The sequence below is a fragment of the Musca autumnalis genome, unplaced genomic scaffold, assembly GCF_047663935.1.
Source record: "Musca autumnalis isolate F117 unplaced genomic scaffold, ASM4766393v1 scaffold_92, whole genome shotgun sequence".
Classification (NCBI taxonomy): domain Eukaryota; kingdom Metazoa; phylum Arthropoda; class Insecta; order Diptera; family Muscidae; genus Musca; species Musca autumnalis.
The window spans coordinates 177,502-201,050 of NW_027412453.1; the positions used below are offsets into that span (position 1 = coordinate 177,502).

General features: G+C 30.9%; 9 non-coding genes across 9 annotated transcripts; all 9 read right to left on the reverse strand.

Annotated features, from left to right (window-relative positions):
- Positions 1 to 579: 579 nt before the first annotated feature.
- LOC141388367 (5S ribosomal RNA) lies at positions 580 to 698 on the reverse strand. The gene has a single exon (XR_012408852.1). It is a non-coding gene; the product is annotated as a 5S ribosomal RNA (ribosomal RNA).
- Positions 699 to 1,381: 683 nt separating this feature from the next.
- LOC141388368 (5S ribosomal RNA) lies at positions 1,382 to 1,500 on the reverse strand. Its single transcript, XR_012408853.1, has one exon. It is a non-coding gene; the product is annotated as a 5S ribosomal RNA (ribosomal RNA).
- A 683-nt stretch (positions 1,501 to 2,183) lies between these two features.
- On the reverse strand, positions 2,184 to 2,302 carry LOC141388369 (5S ribosomal RNA). The gene has a single exon (XR_012408854.1). It is a non-coding gene; the product is annotated as a 5S ribosomal RNA (ribosomal RNA).
- Positions 2,303 to 2,988: 686 nt separating this feature from the next.
- LOC141388370 (5S ribosomal RNA) lies at positions 2,989 to 3,107 on the reverse strand. The gene has a single exon (XR_012408855.1). It is a non-coding gene; the product is annotated as a 5S ribosomal RNA (ribosomal RNA).
- Positions 3,108 to 3,790: 683 nt separating this feature from the next.
- LOC141388371 (5S ribosomal RNA) lies at positions 3,791 to 3,909 on the reverse strand. Its single transcript, XR_012408856.1, has one exon. It is a non-coding gene; the product is annotated as a 5S ribosomal RNA (ribosomal RNA).
- A 684-nt stretch (positions 3,910 to 4,593) lies between these two features.
- LOC141388372 (5S ribosomal RNA) lies at positions 4,594 to 4,712 on the reverse strand. Its single transcript, XR_012408857.1, has one exon. It is a non-coding gene; the product is annotated as a 5S ribosomal RNA (ribosomal RNA).
- Positions 4,713 to 5,395: 683 nt separating this feature from the next.
- On the reverse strand, positions 5,396 to 5,514 carry LOC141388329 (5S ribosomal RNA). The gene has a single exon (XR_012408831.1). It is a non-coding gene; the product is annotated as a 5S ribosomal RNA (ribosomal RNA).
- An 11,095-nt stretch (positions 5,515 to 16,609) lies between these two features.
- On the reverse strand, positions 16,610 to 16,728 carry LOC141388375 (5S ribosomal RNA). Its single transcript, XR_012408859.1, has one exon. It is a non-coding gene; the product is annotated as a 5S ribosomal RNA (ribosomal RNA).
- A 683-nt stretch (positions 16,729 to 17,411) lies between these two features.
- Positions 17,412 to 17,530, reverse strand: LOC141388376 (5S ribosomal RNA). Its single transcript, XR_012408860.1, has one exon. It is a non-coding gene; the product is annotated as a 5S ribosomal RNA (ribosomal RNA).
- Positions 17,531 to 23,549: the final 6,019 nt, after the last annotated feature.

Consider the following 23,549-nt stretch of genomic DNA (forward strand, 5'->3'; position numbering starts at 1 on the left):
AGAAGTTTTATTTTCGTTTTATAAAGGAAAATGTTGACTGTTTCCTTTAGTTATTAGTGAACATAACCAGTATGTATTAATTTGGCATCAAAAAATCTAACAAAAATTGTAGTTTTTTTTAATAAATGTTAAAATTTATTAAATATTGCTAAAAATAAATGTATTTTGGGAAAATTTGGCTCCTTAAATTACCTTTTGGGAAATTAAGAGAATTTTTTAAAGAATTTTACAATAAAAATTCTTGTTTTTTAATAAATGTTAAAATTTCTTAAATATTGTTAAAAATAAATGCATTTTGCGAAAATTTGCCTCCTTAAATTAACTTTTTTGAGAAACGAAACAAATTTATAAAGAATTTTACTTTTGTTTTACAAAGGAAATCATAGACTATTGTATCTAGCTACATACAATTGAGCATAATCAATAGCGAATGTTTTACATTTACCTTAAATAACAAGCAGTTGAGTTTTTTATTTTGGCTCTATTTCGGTTAAAAATAAAGATATCGACTTCATTCTTTTTTTATTTAATAGAGAAAAATAAAAAAGAAAATAATATGAAATAAAAAATTTTGGACAATGCCAACAACACGCGGTGTTCCCAAGCGGTCCCCCATCTAAGTACTAACCGCGCCCGACGCTGCTTAATTTCGGTGATCGGACGAGAACCGATGTACTCAGCGTGGTATGGTCGTTGGCGAAGAAACATAGTTTATTTTGCTTCATATGGCCATTGATTTCATTGCTTGTGTGTTTAAGACAATTTCGTTTACTTATTGCACACAAACACACAAACGAACAAGAAGTTTTATTTTCGTTTTATAAAGGAAAATGTTGACTGTTTCCTTTAGTTATTAGTGAACATAACCAGTATGTATTAATTTGGCATCAAAAAATCTAACAAAAATTGTAGTTTTTTTTAATAAATGTTAAAATTTATTAAATATTGCTAAAAATAAATGTATTTTGGGAAAATTTGGCTCCTTAAATTACCTTTTGGGAAATTAAGAGAATTTTTTTAAAGAATTTTACAATAAAAATTCTTGTTTTTTAATAAATGTTAAAATTTCTTAAATATTGTTAAAAATAAATGCATTTTGCGAAAATTTGCCTCCTTAAATTAACTTTTTTGAGAAACGAAACAAATTTATAAAGAATTTTACTTTTGTTTTACAAAGGAAATCATAGACTATTGTATCTAGCTACATACAATTGAGCATAATCAATAGCGAATGTTTTACATTTACCTTAAATAACAAGCAGTTGAGTTTTTTATTTTGGCTCTATTTCGGTTAAAAATAAAGATATCGACTTCATTCTTTTTTTATTTAATAGAGAAAAATAAAAAAGAAAATAATATGAAATAAAAAAATTTTGGACAATGCCAACAACACGCGGTGTTCCCAAGCGGTCCCCCATCTAAGTACTAACCGCGCCCGACGCTGCTTAATTTCGGTGATCGGACGAGAACCGATGTACTCAGCGTGGTATGGTCGTTGGCGAAGAAACATAGTTTATTTTGCTTCATATGGCCATTGATTTCATTGCTTGTGTGTTTAAGACAATTTCGTTTACTTATTGCACACAAACACACAAACGAACAAGAAGTTTTATTTTCGTTTTATAAAGGAAAATGTTGACTGTTTCCTTTAGTTATTAGTGAACATAACCAGTATGTATTAATTTGGCATCAAAAAATCTAACAAAAATTGTAGTTTTTTTTAATAAATGTTAAAATTTATTAAATATTGCTAAAAATAAATGTATTTTGGGAAAATTTGGCTCCTTAAATTACCTTTTGGGAAATTAAGAGAATTTTTTTAAAGAATTTTACAATAAAAATTCTTGTTTTTTAATAAATGTTAAAATTTCTTAAATATTGTTAAAAATAAATGCATTTTGCGAAAATTTGCCTCCTTAAATTAACTTTTTTGAGAAACGAAACAAATTTATAAAGAATTTTACTTTTGTTTTACAAAGGAAATCATAGACTATTGTATCTAGCTACATACAATTGAGCATAATCAATAGCGAATGTTTTACATTTACCTTAAATAACAAGCAGTTGAGTTTTTTATTTTGGCTCTATTTCGGTTAAAAATAAAGATATCGACTTCATTCTTTTTTTATTTAATAGAGAAAAATAAAAAAGAAAATAATATGAAATAAAAAAATTTTGGACAATGCCAACAACACGCGGTGTTCCCAAGCGGTCCCCCATCTAAGTACTAACCGCGCCCGACGCTGCTTAATTTCGGTGATCGGACGAGAACCGATGTACTCAGCGTGGTATGGTCGTTGGCGAAGAAACATAGTTTATTTTGCTTCATATGGCCATTGATTTCATTGCTTGTGTGTTTAAGACAATTTCGTTTACTTATTGCACACAAACACACAAACGAACAAGAAGTTTTATTTTCGTTTTATAAAGGAAAATGTTGACTGTTTCCTTTAGTTATTAGTGAACATAACCAGTATGTATTAATTTGGCATCAAAAAATCTAACAAAAATTGTAGTTTTTTTTTTTAATAAATGTTAAAATTTATTAAATATTGCTAAAAATAAATGTATTTTGGTAAAATTTGGCTCCTTAAATTACCTTTTGGGAAATTAAGAGAATTTTTTTAAAGAATTTTACAATAAAAATTCTTGTTTTTTAATAAATGTTAAAATTTCTTAAATATTGTTAAAAATAAATGCATTTTGCGAAAATTTGCCTCCTTAAATTAACTTTTTTGAGAAACGAAACAAATTTATAAAGAATTTTACTTTTGTTTTACAAAGGAAATCATAGACTATTGTATCTAGCTACATACAATTGAGCATAATCAATAGCGAATGTTTTACATTTACCTTAAATAACAAGCAGTTGAGTTTTTTATTTTGGCTCTATTTCGGTTAAAAATAAAGATATCGACTTCATTCTTTTTTTATTTAATAGAGAAAAATAAAAAAGAAAATAATATGAAATAAAAAAAATTTGGACAATGCCAACAACACGCGGTGTTCCCAAGCGGTCCCCCATCTAAGTACTAACCGCGCCCGACGCTGCTTAATTTCGGTGATCGGACGAGAACCGATGTACTCAGCGTGGTATGGTCGTTGGCGAAGAAACATAGTTTATTTTGCTTCATATGGCCATTGATTTCATTGCTTGTGTGTTTAAGACAATTTCGTTTACTTATTGCACACAAACACACAAACGAACAAGAAGTTTTATTTTCGTTTTATAAAGGAAAATGTTGACTGTTTCCTTTAGTTATTAGTGAACATAACCAGTATGTATTAATTTGGCATCAAAAAATCTAACAAAAATTGTAGTTTTTTTTAATAAATGTTAAAATTTATTAAATATTGCTAAAAATAAATGTATTTTGGGAAAATTTGGCTCCTTAAATTACCTTTTGGGAAATTAAGAGAATTTTTTTAAAGAATTTTACAATAAAAATTCTTGTTTTTTAATAAATGTTAAAATTTCTTAAATATTGTTAAAAATAAATGCATTTTGCGAAAATTTGCCTCCTTAAATTAACTTTTTTGAGAAACGAAACAAATTTATAAAGAATTTTACTTTTGTTTTACAAAGGAAATCATAGACTATTGTATCTAGCTACATACAATTGAGCATAATCAATAGCGAATGTTTTACATTTACCTTAAATAACAAGCAGTTGAGTTTTTTATTTTGGCTCTATTTCGGTTAAAAATAAAGATATTGACTTCATTCTTTTTTTATTTAATAGAGAAAAATAAAAAAGAAAATAATATGAAATAAAAAAATTTTGGACAATGCCAACAACACGCGGTGTTCCCAAGCGGTCCCCCATCTAAGTACTAACCGCGCCCGACGCTGCTTAATTTCGGTGATCGGACGAGAACCGATGTACTCAGCGTGGTATGGTCGTTGGCGAAGAAACATAGTTTATTTTGCTTCATATGGCCATTGATTTCATTGCTTGTGTGTTTAAGACAATTTCGTTTACTTATTGCACACAAACACACAAACGAACAAGAAGTTTTATTTTCGTTTTATAAAGGAAAATGTTGACTGTTTCCTTTAGTTATTAGTGAACATAACCAGTATGTATTAATTTGGCATCAAAAAATCTAACAAAAATTGTAGTTTTTTTTAATAAATGTTAAAATTTATTAAATATTGCTAAAAATAAATGTATTTTGGGAAAATTTGGCTCCTTAAATTACCTTTTGGGAAATTAAGAGAATTTTTTTAAAGAATTTTACAATAAAAATTCTTGTTTTTTAATAAATGTTAAAATTTCTTAAATATTGTTAAAAATAAATGCATTTTGCGAAAATTTGCCTCCTTAAATTAACTTTTTTGAGAAACGAAACAAATTTATAAAGAATTTTACTTTTGTTTTACAAAGGAAATCATAGACTATTGTATCTAGCTACATACAATTGAGCATAATCAATAGCGAATGTTTTACATTTACCTTAAATAACAAGCAGTTGAGTTTTTTATTTTGGCTCTATTTCGGTTAAAAATAAAGATATCGACTTCATTCTTTTTTTATTTAATAGAGAAAAATAAAAAAGAAAATAAAATGAAATAAAAAAAATTTTGGACAATGCCAACAACACGCGGTGTTCCCAAGCGGTCCCCCATCTAAGTACTAACCGCGCCCGACGCTGCTTAATTTCGGTGATCGGACGAGAACCGATGTACTCAGCGTGGTATGGTCGTTGGCGAAGAAACATAGTTTATTTTGCTTCATATGGCCATTGATTTCATTGCTTGTGTGTTTAAGACAATTTCGTTTACTTATTGCACACAAACACACAAACGAACAAGAAGTTTTATTTTCGTTTTATAAAGGAAAATGTTGACTGTTTCCTTTAGTTATTAGTGAACATAACCAGTATGTATTAATTTGGCATCAAAAAATCTAACAAAAATTTTAGTTTTTTTTAATAAATGTTAAAATTTATTAAATATTGCTAAAAATAAATGTATTTTGGGAAAATTTGGCTCCTTAAATTACCTTTTGGGAAATTAAGAGAATTTTTTTAAAGAATTTTACAATAAAAATTCTTGTTTTTTAATAAATGTTAAAATTTCTTAAATATTGTTAAAAATAAATGCATTTTGCGAAAATTTGCCTCCTTAAATTAACTTTTTTGAGAAACGAAACAAATTTATAAAGAATTTTACTTTTGTTTTACAAAGGAAATCATAGACTATTGTATCTAGCTACATACAATTGAGCATAATCAATAGCGAATGTTTTACATTTACCTTAAATAACAAGCAGTTGAGTTTTTTATTTTGGCTCTATTTCGGTTAAAAATAAAGATATCGACTTCATTCTTTTTTTATTTAATAGAGAAAAATAAAAAAGAAAATAATATGAAATAAAAAAATTTTGGACAATGCCAACAACACGCGGTGTTCCCAAGCGGTCCCCCATCTAAGTACTCACCGCGCCCGACGCTGCTTAATTTCGGTGATCGGACGAGAACCGATGTACTCAGCGTGGTATGGTCGTTGGCGAAGAAACATAGTTTATTTTGCTTCATATGGCCATTGATTTCATTGCTTGTGTGTTTAAGACAATTTCTTTACTTATTGCACACAAACACACAAACGAACAAGAAGTTTTATTTTCGTTTTATAAAGGAAAATGTTGACTGTTTCCTTTAGTTATTAGTGAACATAACCAGTATGTATTAATTTGGCATCAAAAAATCTAACAAAAATTGTAGTTTTTTTTAATAAATGTTAAAATTTATTAAATATTGCTAAAAATAAATGTATTTTGGGAAAATTTGGCTCCTTAAATTACCTTTTGGGAAATTAAGAGAATTTTTTAAAGAATTTTACAATAAAAATTCTTGTTTTTTAATAAATGTTAAAATTTCTTAAATATTGTTAAAAATAAATGCATTTTGCGAAAATTTGCCTCCTTAAATTAACTTTTTTGAGAAACGAAACAAATTTATAAAGAATTTTACTTTTGTTTTACAAAGGAAATCATAGACTATTGTATCTAGCTACATACAATTGAGCATAATCAATAGCGAATGTTTTACATTTACCTTAAATAACAAGCAGTTGAGTTTTTTATTTTGGCTCTATTTCGGTTAAAAATAAAGATATCGACTTCATTCTTTTTTTATTTAATAGAGAAAAATAAAAAAGAAAATAAAATGAAATAAAAAAAATTTTGGACAATGCCAACAACACGCGGTGTTCCCAAGCGGTCCCCCATCTAAGTACTAACCGCGCCATTGATTTCATTGCTTGTGTGTTTAAGACAATTTCGTTTACTTATTGCACACAAACACACAAACGAACAAGAAGTTTTATTTTCGTTTTATAAAGGAAAATGTTGACTGTTTCCTTTAGTTATTAGTGAACATAACCAGTATGTATTAATTTGGCATCAAAAAATCTAACAAAAATTGTAGTTTTTTTAATAAATGTTAAAATTTATTAAATATTGCTAAAAATAAATGTATTTTGGGAAAATTTGGCTCCTTAAATTACCTTTTGGGAAATTAAGAGAATTTTTTTAAAGAATTTTACAATAAAAATTCTTGTTTTTTAATAAATGTTAAAATTTCTTAAATATTGTTAAAAATAAATGCATTTTGCGAAAATTTGCCTCCTTAAATTAACTTTTTTGAGAAACGAAACAAATTTATAAAGAATTTTACTTTTGTTTTACAAAGGAAATCATAGACTATTGTATCTAGCTACATACAATTGAGCATAATCAATACATAGTATAGTATATTTATTTCCCATTTCATTTGTTTTACAATGTTATTTTTAAATCTACATTACATACATTACAGTTGTTCCTTACAGTAAAAACTTTTTCAAGGAATATAAATTTTGATATATAAAAATATATATACGGTATAGGTTATCAGGAAGGTCAGCCCCGTTATCATTTTCATTTTAATTTGACTTTGTCAATTTCAATTTTGTTTAAGTAAACAAGAAAAGGGTAAAAACTTGTTTCTATTTTGAGTAATCTTACTTACTAATAATTAAACAAAAAACTAATTCTAATTAATAACTAATATTTACAAATATTTACAAATATATACAAATGATTTTTGATCATTAAAATTGTTCGGTACTATACACCGTGTTATCTAGATTATAAGTACCATATCGTCTATTATAATATAAAATTTTTTGTTCTTCATTGAATAGTAGATTGTGATTATTAAGATGTGTCAAGCACATGGGTGAAAGATGCCCATCATTTTCTAATAATCTAATAAATTGTTCTTCATTTATAATACCATTTTTAATAATTGAATTTTCATGTGTACTACATTTATCTAACATTTTCAGGGCTAGTTCAGTCATGAATTTGTCAATACGTTTAGTTTTGCTATTGGTGTATATGGCTCTATTAGATGGCGCTCTAAAACTACCATCTGCCATTCTTTTCGTTTTCATATTAAGGCAATACGCCAACATCCTCCTCTCAAAAACCCTGACCTTCTCCATTTGGGCCGACGAAATGCCAAACCAAATGGGGAAGGCATAAGTTACTATTGGTCTTATCAATTGCTTGTACATGCACATTTTAATGTGACAGCTTAAGCCTCTCTTTCTTTTAAGAATATTCAAAATTTTTTGAAGTCCTGTTTTTGCTTTTCTTAGCGCATAGTTGACATGTTTAATAAATGAATAATTTTCTTCTAAAATAATACCAAGATATTTTAATTCATTTGCTGTTTCTATTGTTGTACCATTTATTTTTATTTTTGGTACAAATTTCCTTCCATTCTTATAGAGTCTGGATTTTTTACCTTTAATTATAATTGCTTTGCATTTATTGACATTAAGCCTTAGTTTCCACTTAACAAAGTAGTTATGAAGAACTTTCAGGTATTCATTTATTTTATTTTGGGCTAATTTAGCCTTAGGGTGAGTGGCCGCTATGAGAATATCATCAGCGAATGTAATTAATAATTGATCATTGCTTGGCTGTGGAATATCAGCCAAGTATAAATTGTAAAGGACTGGACCAAGGACCGAACCCTGTGGTACCCCTACTTTTATTTCATGCGGACGAGATTTTGAATTTTCGACTTGCACCGAAAATGATCTGTCACAGAGATAATTTTTTATTAGTCTTGTTAGGTAATTTTCAAAACCGTAGGTTTCCTCCATTTTTTTGATGATACCGGCTTGCCACACGGTATCAAATGCCTTTTCAAAATCTAAGCTCACCGCTATTGTGGGGCTTTTTCTATTGAATCCGGCAGATACTTTATTTGCTAGGGTTAGGAGAGCATGTGTAGTTGACAAACCTCTCCTAAACCCGAATTGAAAATCTTTTAATATATTGTTGTCTTCAACATGATTTTGTATTTTTTCTAAAATGAACACTTCAAAAAGTTTTCCTACATTCGATAATAATGATATCGGTCTATAGTTATTGGCTGACGTAGGGTCTTTGCCTGGCTTTAAAATGGGTATTATTTTTGCATACTTCCATTTTTTGGGGAAGTATGCATTATTAATACAATGATTAAATATAATAGCAATACGGCCCCAAAGCCTGCTATCTATTCTTTTAAGTACAAAGTTAGGTATTAAATCTTCTCCACAACTTTTTTTATTATTTAATCTGGATAATGCAGCTCCTATGTCTTCTGCCTTGATTAATTTAATTGCTTGTCTCCCATTAGACGTTCCATCTGCTTTTGTATTATTATCAAAATTAAGGATTGGTGTTTGTTGTTCCCATTCTATTTGGTTATTTGGTAAGTAAAAATTAGCCTGTATTTTAGCACATTCTTCAGCTATTAATTCCGCCTTTTCTTCATTAGTGCATACTATGTCATTATTTTCATTTTTTAGGTCCGATATTTTTCGACGTTCTATATTGCAAAATTTTTTAATTTCTTTATACATGTTGCCGTTGCATTTTATTTGCTTTAGTTTATTTGTATAATAGTTTTCTTCAAAAATTCTAATTTTTTCTTGTATTATTTTGTCGAGTCTCTGGAGTATAGAGCCAAGTGTGTTGTAAAAACTTTGGTCTAATACCCTGTACCTTCTTCTTCTTATTGTCTTTTTTGGTTTAATCAAGTCTAATATTTCTTGTGGAAGCTCAGCCAACATTCCATACTTTGGTTTAAATTTTAACATACTTTTCTCCATTGAATCTGTAATTAATGTGGTCAAATCTGGCAACTCTTGTTGTGTTTAGTTGTGTTATTTTTGTGTTCTGCAAAGTGGATAATTTATTATAAAATTTTATTAGTTTCAGTGTTGTTTTCGTGTGTGATTTACTGAAATAATAAAAATATAGAATTATTCGCTTTAGTGATCAGTGAAGTTCTGTTTTATAACATATTAGTTTAAACAGATAAGTGAGTTTGAATTTGTGTCTATCTCAGTGTTTCTTGGTGATTATTTTGTTTTTGTTCTATTTTTGACATTTGCTATTTTTCTGTCTTGCGTTTTTATTTATTCGTAATATTTTATTAGACTAAGATTTAGAGCATACTTTTAGGCGGTTTTAAAATTAACTAACATTAAATTTTTTACAACTTTTTATTGGCATCTGGTATAGCATACTTTTAGGCATAACCAGTAATAATGGATTGTTTAAATAAAGACTGTAAAGTTACAAGTTTGAAAGAACGTTTGTTGACTTGTTGGTTATGTGAGAAGCATGAACATTTGAAATGCTTGGGTTTTACCGGCAAGCATTTTGATGTCATTACTGACCGCAATAATGGATTTCGTTGGGCATGTGCCAATTGCAGGTCTCTGGAAGTAGATTTTTACCGTCTTTTCAGGGAATCTAAAATGGAGCTTGCTGCCATGAGGAAGGATTTTGAAGTCGTTTTTTCTAGGCTTGAAATTTTTGAAAAAATGTTTAAAAATTTTGATTTCGCTGATGGCTCTCCGAAACGTAAAAAAATCTCAACTATTGTTCCTGGTGATAATTTAATTAGCCTTAATTCACCAGCTGTGGTTCCGCCACGCAAGTCTGTTGAGACCTTACCTTCGGAAAATAGCCTGGCCCTTCCGGGGCAGCGTTCATCACTTCCAATCGTTTCAAGTTCAAAAGGAAACTCGACAACTGAAACGCCTTCTTCAGAAATGTTACAAATATGCTCTCTTACTAATGCTGTTCCTGTAGTTACTGTTAATACACCCTGTTCGAATGTTAATGCTTCTATTCCAATTACACCTCAAGTTCAGGAAACTGAGTCATCTTTAAATTCCAATCCTTCATGGTCCGGGGGTAGTAATGAACTAATCGTAATTCCTCCCAGAAAAAATATTTTTATTTCTAGATTACATCCTAATACGACTGTAGATAACATTTATAATTACATAAAAGCTAGATTGAATAACATACGTGACACTGACTGTAAAATTATGAAATATAATTCGTCAAGGCCACGTGTCATATCATCTTTCAAATTAACTGTGCCTCATGAGTTCTTTAATGTTATATTAAATGAATCATTTTGGCCAGAAAGTACACTAGTTAAAGAATATATATACAGAGAGAAATCTAATACTATTAATCCTGTAGTTATTCCTTCAGTCGTGTCTGTTTCAAAAAACCAATAAGTTCGCTATCCATACTTTACCAAAATGTTAGAGGTCTAAATACTAAACTTAATAATATTTACTTAAAATCTTTTGGTTGTGATCTCAAAATCCTAGTTTTTACAGAAACTTGGCTGAAATCAGGTATTCGTGACACTGAGATTTTGTCAGATCAATACCAAGTATACAGAAAAGATAGACTAAACAAAATTGGTGGAGGAGTATTCATTGCAGTTCATAATTCCATTGCCTCAGAGCGAATTATACTTACTGAATACCCTTATATTGAATTTGTGTGTGTTAAAATAAAATATTTAAATCAATCCTTTATTATAACGTGCTCCTACATTGCTCCAAACTCAAACATAGACATTTATCTTAAACATTCCGAATTAATAAAAGAAGTTTCTTTACGGCATTCAGCAAATTCTGAATTGATTTGTCTTGGTGATTTTAATTTACCAAACTTAACATGGGTCTCAGGCGACAACACTGTGGATTATGTACCTGTTTCAGCAACAGAACTGTCTACAGACATGTTATCCTTCTGGGAAAATATTTTTGATCAATGTCTCTATCAAATAAATAATATCTATAATTCTAAAGGCAAAATTTTAGACTTAGTGTTTTCTTCAACCATAAACTCTTCTGTATGTGCAAGTCCTCCATTCTCAGAACCTGAAGATATTTATCATCCCACCCTTATGGTAACTCTTGAACTCAATAATATTTCAACTACTAAAACTTTACCGCAAACTAAGTCAAGTAAACTAAATTTTGGTAAAACTAATGTGGTCCTACTGCGTTCTATCTTATCAAATAATAGTTGGTTACCTCAGGGAAACATTGATTCCAGTATTTCAAATTTTTATAAAGTACTTAATGATGCATTGACAGTATCAGTCCCTCTCTTAAAGATGTGCTCAGAAATGGGTCCTGCTTGGTTTACTCCACATCTCAGGAGTTTACGCAATATGAAAAGTAGAATGTATAAAAAATTTAAAAGGTGCAATTCCACTTTAAATTTTACCAACTATGCAAAAGCTAGAAATGCGTTCAATAGAGAAAATTCAAGGTGTTATTCAAATTACTTAATAAAGATGCGAAATAATTTTCATAGGAATCCCAAAAACTTTTATAAATTCGTAAACTCTAAAAGAAAAGTACGTGAATTTCCTAGTAGCATGAGACTTGGTTGTAGAGAATCATGTGACCCTAACGACATTGCGAATATGTTTGCTGACTTTTTTCAAAGTACCTACTCCAAATTTTCAACTAACTCCCTTAATTACCCTTATACTATTCATAAACTTAACCAGTTTCCTCGCATTATTCTCACTGAGGATGAAGTATTAAATGGTTTATTGTCATTGAAATATTCAAACTCACCAGGTCCAGATGGTGTACCGACTTCTATTTTAAAATCATGTGCATATGAACTTTATCGTCCCCTAACAAATATTTTCAACGACTCGTTGACATTGGGATATTTCCCCCTTGTCTGGAGATCTAGCTTTATTATTCCTTTGCATAAATCTGATAGTAGATGTGTGATTGAAAACTATAGAGGTATTGCAAAACTAAGTGCAATTCCTAAACTTTTTGAGCTTCGGGTTTCACGCCGAATAACTCATTTCGCTAGATCTATAATATCACCTTATCAACATGGTTTCGTTAAGGGTAGGTCTACCTTGACAAATTTATTGGAACTTACATGTCACGTTCACAGTGGATTCGTAAATAAATGTCAAACTGACGTTATATACACAGATTTCAGTAAGGCCTTTGACACCGTTGTACACGAATTGTTAATATATAAGCTTGATTCTATGGGTTTCCCATCAATACTCTTGTCATGGATACGTTCTTATTTACAGGACCGTACCCAAAGGGTTTCTTTTAATGATATTTTATCAAAAAATATAACTGTGCATTCTGGTGTTCCTCAAGGTAGCCATTTAGGTCCATTACTTTTTGTACTTTACTTAAATGACCTTCCATCTGTTATTCGTTGCTCTAAAGTATTAATGTTTGCTGATGATGTTAAACTGTTTAGCAATCATGATTCTTATAATCAATCAATTAATCTGCAACAAGACTTATATTCTCTTTCCAATTGGTGTAGTGTCAACGGTATGTCATTAAACTTAAAAAAATGTAAAAAATTATCATTTTATAGATCTCGTCCTGATTCTTGCGATTACTTCATAGGTTCGCACAAATTGGATAATGTAGATTCGTTTGTAGATCTTGGAGTTATTTTAGACAGTAAATTGCGTTTCAACTTACATATAGAGTCTTGTGTTAATAAAGCCAAGTCATTACTGGGCTTTATAAAACGCTGGTCTAAGGAATTTGACGATCCATACGTGACCAAACGCTTGTTCATTAGCCTTGTTCGACCAACATTAGAATACGGTTGTGTACTTTGGAGTCCTTTTTACAAATGTGATTCTGATAAGATAGAATCAGTACAGGTTCAATTTCTTTTGTTTGCTCTTAGAGGTTTAGGGTGGAGCTCAACTGAATCTCTTCCACCATACGAAAACCGTCTAAAGTTAATTGACCTTCCAACATTGGAGAAAAGACGTTTAATGCTCAGATCTGTATTCATTATTAAACTCTTGCGTGGACAAATTGAATCACAGTTTTTAATTGGCGAAATAAATTTTAATGTACCTTTACGTAGTACTCGAAACTACATACCACTAAAATTAACGTTAGCGAAATCTAATTATGAAATAAGTAATCCACTCCGATCTTTATGTGATGAATATAACAAGTTATATAATAGGATTTCTTTATCCGAACCTCTGCATGTCATAAAAAACTTTATCTTACGTTCTTAGTATTGTTGTAACAGTTGCCAGACAATATGTTAGATTAGACCTGTTTATTTTTTGATGTGTTTGTCTTTAAAATGTAATTTTATAACCGGCTGTTGTTTTGCTGTAGCTGGTTTTCCCTAGTCTACTAACCCCCCATATTCCGGAATATGAGGTGTACGCGCTCCCTACGTTAAGGGGAGGTGGCCCTCTCGGTCGGCAGGGGAGGGAAAGTGTGGCGTTGGGAACGATCGATAAAAAAAAAAAAAAAAAAAAAAAAGTATCGACTTCATTATCTATTTCATCATTAGATGCATTTCTATCAATTGGCAAATTAAGTCTATATTGCTGTTCATTCAAATTGCTATTAAAAATTTGTTTATTGAAGGTATTGAAGTTGTAAAACTCCTCCTGCAATCTTCTCTCAATTCCATTAGTCACTATTTCTATTAAAATTGCTTTATGATCAGAGTCATAGTCCAGGGTTTTTACACCTCTGGTAGGATCTGATGCATAAATACCTATATTTGTCGATGTTATGAAAATATCTATATACGACTGTGCTGTAGGACAGCATCTAGTTGGCTCCATTGTGGGCCTTATTAATAAATTAGGTGAAGTATCCAACCATTCATTTAAAATTCTTCCACTAACAATGTTGTCGCTACCGCCCCATAGTGGATTTTTTGCATTTAAATCCGCTCCTATAATAGCGTCCATACATCCTATCACATTACCAATATTTATTAGGTCTATTTCTCTTATATTTTCCTGTGGTCTTTTATATAGTGACATGACAATCATATCGTTATAAAGGCCTTTTAGTTTTACCACAGTACCCTCTATTTCACCTAAATTTGCATGTATTCTTTCTGCCTTGATCCAATCCTTCACTAATACTGCTGTGCCTCCCCCGCGGCCGCTCACCCTATCTTGTCTAAAGGTTGTATAATGTTTGACAAAAAATTTGTTTCTAGCTGACAACTTATGTTCGGCTAGTAATATAATATCTGGATTTTGTTTTTGAATAAATAACTGTAAGTAATGTCTTCTGTGTCTTGATACTACAGAGTTTGCATTTATAAATATAATTTTTAATTTAGCCATCTTAAGATAGTCTGAGATCTAAGAGTAGCCCAAGAATAGCCTGGGCTTTCTCCTCATCCGTTTTCATTTGAGTACGCATTTTAGCGTACTCATCTATTTTTTTAATGTTGTGGGTATATCTTTACCAATATACTTCTTACAGTCATTGTTAAAAATTTCAAAGGCTTTTTCTCCACTATTATTTTGGGTTTTCATATATACCACTGCTGGTTGGTTAGACCTATTATTTCCAACTGGTAGTTGGCTATATGTAGTATTAACAACTGTTGGTTGCTTTTGTTTTGTAACATTTGAAAATGGCACGTTAGCATTAAATGCTGGTGCTTTTTCAAATGCACTAATTTGGACTTCGTCCTTCTTTTGCAAAAGTCTTTCGACTAACATAGCCCTGGTAGCACATTTTTTATCACTGGCTACGTGCCCGTCTACATTGCAGTTAGCGCAATGGACTGGTAAACCAATGGTTTTTTTAATTTGTCCTGTTAATGGATCTGTGCTAACAGTTTCTTCTTTATTATTTTCCTTGTTTGGAATAGGACAACAGCGTGGAGCATGGTCCGATCTTCCACATTTTACGCACCTATAAGCCATGCTACAATTGGTTGCAGCATGACCAAATCGTTGACAGTTTCTACACTGCACTAGCCCTTTTCTTCTATAATTTTGAATATTTACACCACCTTGTAATATAAATTCCTGTCTTCGGAATGCTTTAATATCAGAATCGTGACTTAATTTAAAAATCCATTTATTTCCTTTTAATTTGATTACTTTTAAAATTTTTATATTAAGTTTCTTTTCATTAAAGAAACCATATATATCTTCCTCTTCCCATGTGCATGATAATCTTTTTACAAATAAAGATATCGGTTTTTCCTCTTTGGAGTATAAGTATAAAATGAATATTTAAGTTCATTCAATAATTTTCTTATTTTGTTATGTTCTTCTAGGTTATTAACTTTAAGTGTAACCATATTTTTATTAGCTAGGTTAGTTGTGAAATTTCTGTGTCCTAGTTCGAGAAAAGCTTTATTTGTTATTTCTTTAACATTATTGTTATAAATTTTGAACACTGGAGGGGGGCTGACCTTACCTGTTTTCTCCGTGGTCTGGGTTGTTTGTGATGTTGCTGGAACATTGTTGCTGCAGCTTGGTTCGTTTACGTCTGCCTGCGTTGGCGTTACTTCCATATCGGCTTCGGTGTCTTTAATAACACGGACCTTTCTCTTTGCTTTTAGTATCGGCTTTTGGCGTTGTACCATAGTTGAGCCCTGGCTAATATCATCGGCGTTAGCATTTTCAGTGCTGGCATTGTTGTTTAAATTTGACACATTTTGGGTGTCCATTTCATTGTTAATTTTATTTGGTACTCCATTTAATTGTTGAAGAGCACTTTCATTTGTATTTTTAATTTTTTCATTCGCATTCGCTGCTAAAAGTTCTTTTAATATTTGTATCTCAGTTTCGAGTTCTTTGATTCGGGACTGTGCATAATCCCTATCAGTAACAAGTTCTTCTATTATTCTGTGTAATTCCACAGTTTCACTTTCTGACTCAGAGTCATTTTCATTATTTTTATCTTTTTTCCTTTTAGGATTCTTGGTTTTATCAGATTTCTTTTCAGTTTTATTAACCTCAGTAGTTTTGCTACTTTGGTCATTTTTTGGTTCACAACCATCCATTTTTTAGGTTTAAACGCCTTCTATGCGCTTCTCGTTCTTATGAGTGACTTCGGCAATTTGCCTAGTCCTCCGTTTGAAACAATTTATCTCTTTTTATTGGTTGCGATTTTCTTCTTCTTGACAAAAAGAAAATATAATGTCTTTAAATACTTGGCGATATTGCAAAATATGTATTTTGCCGCCACTTTGTTTTTTCACAATCACTTTAGATCACTTGCACTTTACTTCACAACGATGTGTTCACTTCAACAGTTCAAGACTCGCATAATCAATAGCGAATGTTTTACATTTACCTTAAATAACAAGCAGTTGAGTTTTTTATTTTGGCTCTATTTCGGTTAAAAATAAAGATATCGACTTCATTCTTTTTTTATTTAATAGAGAAAAATAAAAAAGAAAATAATATGAAATAAAAAAATTTTGGACAATGCCAACAACACGCGGTGTTCCCAAGCGGTCCCCCATCTAAGTACTAACCGCGCCCGACGCTGCTTAATTTCGGTGATCGGACGAGAACCGATGTACTCAGCGTGGTATGGTCGTTGGCGAAGAAACATAGTTTATTTTGCTTCATATGGCCATTGATTTCATTGCTTGTGTGTTTAAGACAATTTCGTTTACTTATTGCACACAAACACACAAACGAACAAGAAGTTTTATTTTCGTTTTATAAAGGAAAATGTTGACTGTTTCCTTTAGTTATTAGTGAACATAACCAGTATGTATTAATTTGGCATCAAAAAATCTAACAAAAATTGTAGTTTTTTTTAATAAATGTTAAAATTTATTAAATATTGCTAAAAATAAATGTATTTTGGGAAAATTTGGCTCCTTAAATTACCTTTTGGGAAATTAAGAGAATTTTTTTAAAGAATTTTACAATAAAAATTCTTGTTTTTTAATAAATGTTAAAATTTCTTAAATATTGTTAAAAATAAATGCATTTTGCGAAAATTTGCCTCCTTAAATTAACTTTTTTGAGAAACGAAACAAATTTATAAAGAATTTTACTTTTGTTTTACAAAGGAAATCATAGACTATTGTATCTAGCTACATACAATTGAGCATAATCAATAGCGAATGTTTTACATTTACCTTAAATAACAAGCAGTTGAGTTTTTTATTTTGGCTCTATTTCGGTTAAAAATAAAGATATCGACTTCATTCTTTTTTTATTTAATAGAGAAAAATAAAAAAGAAAATAATATGAAATAAAAAAATTTTGGACAATGCCAACAACACGCGGTGTTCCCAAGCGGTCCCCCATCTAAGTACTAACCGCGCCCGACGCTGCTTAATTTCGGTGATCGGACGAGAACCGATGTACTCAGCGTGGTATGGTCGTTGGCGAAGAAACATAGTTTATTTTGCTTCATATGGCCATTGATTTCATTGCTTGTGTGTTTAAGACAATTTCGTTTACTTATTGCACACAAACACACAAACGAACAAGAAGTTTTATTTTCGTTTTATAAAGGAAAATGTTGACTGTTTCCTTTAGTTATTAGTGAACATAACCAGTATGTATTAATTTGGCATCAAAAAATCTAACAAAAATTGTAGTTTTTTTTAATAAATGTTAAAATTTATTAAATATTGCTAAAAATAAATGTATTTTGGGAAAATTTGGCTCCTTAAATTACCTTTTGGGAAATTAAGAGAATTTTTTTAAAGAATTTTACAATAAAAATTCTTGTTTTTTAATAAATGTTAAAATTTCTTAAATATTGTTAAAAATAAATGCATTTTGCGAAAATTTGCCTCCTTAAATTAACTTTTTTGAGAAACGAAACAAATTTATAAAGAATTTTACTTTTGTTTTACAAAGGAAATCATAGACTATTGTATCTAGCTACATACAATTGAGCATAATCAATAGCGAATGTTTTACATTTACCTTAAATAACAAGCAGTTGAGTTTTTTATTTTGGCTCTATTTCGGTTAAAAATAAAGATATCGACTTCATTCTTTTTTTATTTAATAGAGAAAAATAAAAAAGAAAATAATATGAAATAAAAAAAAAACCTGGCAACTCTTGTTGTGTTTATTTATTTATTTATTTATTTTCCACATTTCATTGTAACAAAGCCTCAATAGGCCATAACAAGTTACGCAAAACGACGAAACCTTAAACTACTCTGAAGCCTAGCTTAAACTATAACATTAGACGAAAAAAAAATATATAACAAAATTTCTTCGGAATAAAACCAACATTAGTAACAATAGTATACATACAATAAAAAACTGACTCCTTTCCAGCCTATCTAAAATAAAAATTAAGTGCACATAATTAATTGATAAAATATAAATTGAATCATAATAAAAGTACTACATAAAATTAAACAAATGTCTTACTACTCTAACAAATTAAATCTATTACCAAGATTACGATCAAGAGAGAAGAAAAATTAAAAAAATTAAATTGAACCCAGCTTTGCAATAAAAACATTATAACAATAACATTCATCCGTAGCATAAAATCATTTAAAACTCAATCACCTGAGCATACAAAAAAAGCTTTTTCTTATAACTTCCTAAGGAACAATTAAACACCTTAAGGGGTGGCGGAAGGACGTTAAACATGCGAGCAATTCTTACTAGAAATGATCTTTCCAATATAGAGGTTAAACGCGGCAACATAATTTGCATATTCCTTGTAGATCTCCCAAAAGAAAATAAACTTACTACAGATAATGGGGCCTGCTGTTTAATTATTTTATAAAAACAACAAATACTTCTAATACAAACAAAATTTCTAAAACTACATCCAAGAAAACACTCAACATATGATGAAACATGCTGCTGCCTACGTAAATTATAAACATAACGAATGACCCTATTGAACAGTAAACGCAATCTACGTAACACATAACCACGACAACCACTAAAAATCTCAAGGCCATACAGAAATATTGGCATCACCAATGAATGCACCACCCGTACTCTTATTTCACGGGGCAACACTATGTCTAACGAGTATAACTTTCTCAAAGAAAAGTTAACCTTAGACACCACCGAGTTGACGTGGGCTTCAAATGTCAAGTTACTATCAATCACTAAACCCAAGCAATTTATTTTGCTAACGACATCTATAAGATTGTTATAAATGGTAACCGAAATTGCACCATCTGGTATGTGACCGAAATACATCGCCTTAGTTTTTCCTGTATTAATGTTCAGGCCATTGTTGGACATCCACTCCACTAAGAGACTGACAGTAAAATCTATTGTATTTTGCAGAACATCCAAGAAGACAAAATCACCAACAAATAGGAGCTGCAGATCGTCAGCAAACGCAAAGGACATACAATTTCTACTGCTAATTCGACTAAACACGTCATTAACATACATTATAAACAATAAGGGACCTAAGACTGAACCTTGAGGTACCCCACTACTCACAGATAAAACGGTAGACATACAATTCTTACCAGCAACATACTGTTTTCTACCACACAAATACGAATACATAAGCATACATGCAGAAGACGAAAACTTAAAATGTTCAAAAAGCTTTTCAACCAAAGCAGCATGGTTAATTTTGTCGAACGCCTTTTCAAGGTCAAGCGACAACAGCACACAACAACCGCCATCACTAATTCTCTTTCTTATGTTGTCAGTTAAGCCAATCAGCAAAGAGGTAGTACTACGATTACATCGAAAGCCGTACTGATTATCATGCAATAAAGAGTTTTCATCCAGGTAGGACATCATTTGCTTTTTCATAACATGCTCCATCACTTTTGACAGAATTGGCATGATCGATATTGGCCTAAGTTCATCAGCTTCATTATTCTTGGGGATCGGGACAACCTTTGCTATCTTCCAATCCTCAGGAAATACTGAAGTAGTGACGATGGTATTGACAACATGCACAACATAAACTAAAACATACGGTAAAACTAACTTTAAAAATTTCAAATTAAAACCATCATAGCCTACTGCATTTGATTTTATCAAATTGAAAGCTTCAATAACATCTCCAGAACAAACAGATCTGAAACCAAAACCATCACAAACACCAACTGGGACCACCGGAATACGCATGTTATCACGAGACTGATTACTAACAAATTCACAATTAAGACGCTCAATGTTATCACTTTCTACAACATCAACAGAATCATTCGCTACACCATTCGCTTTGAGTATAGACCAAAGTTGCTTAGATGATTTATTGCAAAAAAGTCCCTTATGTGCTAATCTCTTTGCTTTCCTTACTACATTCTTCGCCTTGTTACGCAATTTGCAATAAGTTCTCCAATTATCATCGTTCTTATCAGCTAAAAACGCTTTATAGGCGATATCTCTTAAAGAAAGACTGTATCTTATGTCTGGCGATTTGTACCAGTCATCTCCCCTTATCTTAACCATCCTCTTTTTAGTGGGAAAAGTTATTTTTGTGTTATTTTTGTGTTCTGCAAAGTGGATAATTTATTATAAAATTTTATTAGTTTCAGTGTTGTTTTCGTGTGTGATTTACTGAAATAATAAAAATATAGAATTATTCGCTTTAGTGATCAGTGAAGTTCTGTTTTATAACATATTAGTTTAAACAGATAAGTGAGTTTGAATTTGTGTCTATCTCAGTGTTTCTTGGTGATTATTTTGTTTTTGTTCTATTTTTGACATTTGCTATTTTTCTGTCTTGTGTTTTTATTTATTCGTAATATTTTATTAGACTAAGATTTAGAGCATACTTTTAGGCGGTTTTAAAATTAACTAACAAAAAATTTTTACAACTTTTTATTGGCATCTGGTATAGCATACTTTTAGGCATAACCAGTAATAATGGAATGTTTAAATAAAGACTGTAAAGTTACAAGTTTGAAAGAACGTTTGTTGACTTGTTGGTTATGTGAGAAGCATGAACATTTGAAATGCTTGGGTTTTACCGGCAAGCATTTTGATGTCATTACTGACCGCAATAATGGATTTCGTTGGGCATGTGCCAATTGCAGGTCTCTGGAAGTAGATTTTTACCGTCTTTTCAGGGAATCTAAAATGGAGCTTGCTGCCATGAGGAAGGATTTTGAAGTCGTTTTTTCTAGGCTTGAAATTTTTGAAAAAATGTTTAAAAATTTTGATTTCGCTGATGGCTCTCCGAAACGTAAAAAAATCTCAACTATTGTTCCTGGTGATAATTTAATTAGCCTTAATTCACCAGCTGTGGTTCCGCCACGCAAGTCTGTTGAGACCTTACCTTCGGAAAATAGCCTGGCCCTTCCGGGGCAGCGTTCATCACTTCCAATCGTTTCAAGTTCAAAAGGAAACTCGACAACTGAAACGCCTTCTTCAGAAATGTTACCCATATGCTCTCTTACTAATGCTGTTCCTCTAGTTACTGTTAATACACCCTGTTCGAATGTTAATGCTTCTGTTCCAATTACACCTCAAGTTCAGGAAACTGAGTCATCTTTAAATTCCAATCCTTCATGGTCCGGGGGTAGTAATGAACTAATCGTAATTCCTCCCAGGAAAAATATTTTTATTTCTAGATTACATCCTAATACGACTGTAGATAACATTTATAATTACATAAAAGCTAGATTGAATAACATACGTGACACTGACTGTAAAATTATGAAATATAATTCGTCAAGGCCACGTGTCATATCATCTTTCAAATTAACTGTGCCTCATGAGTTCTTTAATGTTATATTAAATGAATCATTCTGGCCAGAAAGTACACTAGTTAAAGAATATATATACAGAGAGAAATCTAATACTATTAATCCTGTAGTTATTCCTTCAGTCGTGTCTGTTTCAAAAAACCAATAAGTTCGCTATCCATACTTTACCAAAATGTTAGAGGTCTAAATACTAAACTTAATAATATTTACTTAAAATCTTTTGGTTGTGATCTCAAAATCCTAGTTTTTACAGAAACTTGGCTGAAACCAGGTATTCGTGACACTGAGATTTTGTCAGATCAGTACCAAGTATACAGAAAAGATAGACTAAACAAAATTGGTGGAGGAGTATTCATTGCAGTTCATAATTCCATTGCCTCAGAGCGAATTATACTTACTGAATACCCTTATATTGAATTTGTGTGTGTTAAAATAAAATATTTAAATCAATCCTTTATTATAACGTGCTCCTACATTGCTCCAAACTCAAACATAGACATTTATCTTAAACATTCCGAATTAATAAAAGAAGTTTCTTTACGGCATTCAGCAAATTCTGAATTGATTTGTCTTGGTGATTTTAATTTACCAAACTTAACATGGGTCTCAGGCGACAACACTGTGGATTATGTACCTGTTTCAGCAACAGAACTGTCTACAGACATGTTATCCTTCTGGGAAAATATTTTTGATCAATGTCTCTATCAAATAAATAATATCTATAATTCTAAAGGCAAAATTTTAGACTTAGTGTTTTCTTCAACCATAAACTCTTCTGTATGTGCAAGTCCTCCATTCTCAGAACCTGAAGATATTTATCATCCCACCCTTATGGTAACTCTTGAACTCAATAATATTTCAACTACTAAAACTTTACCGCAAACTAAGTCAAGTAAACTAAATTTTGGTAAAACTAATGTGGTCCTACTGCGTTCTATCTTATCAAATAATAGTTGGTTACCTCAGGGAAACATTGATTCCAGTATTTCAAATTTTTATAAAGTACTTAATGATGCATTGACAGTATCAGTCCCTCTCTTAAAGACGTGCTCAGAAATGGGTCCTGCTTGGTTTACTCCACATCTCAGGAGTTTACGCAATATGAAAAGTAGAATGTATAAAAAATTTAAAAGATGCAATTCCACTTTAAATTTTACCAACTATGCAAAAGCTAGAAATGCGTTCAATAGAGAAAATTCAAGGTGTTATTCAAATTACTTAATAAAGATGCGAAATAATTTTCATAGGAATCCCAAAAACTTTTATAAATTCGTAAACTCTAAAAGAAAAGTACGTGAATTTCCTAGTAGCATGAGACTTGGTTGTAGAGAATCATGTGACCCTAACGACATTGCGAATATGTTTGCTGACTTTTTTCAAAGTACCTACTCCAAATTTTCAACTAACTCCCTTAATTACCCTTATACTATTCATAAACTTAACCAGTTTCCTCGCATTATTCTCACTGAGGATGAAGTATTAAATGGTTTATTGTCATTGAAATATTCAAACTCACCAGGTCCAGATGGTGTACCGACTTCTATTTTAAAATCATGTGCATATGAACTTTATCGTCCCCTAACAAATATTTTCAACGACTCGTTGACATTGGGATATTTCCCCCTTGTCTGGAGATCTAGATTTATTATTCCTTTGCATAAATCTGATAGTAGATGTGTGATTGAAAACTATAGAGGTATTGCAAAACTAAGTGCAATTCCTAAACTTTTTGAA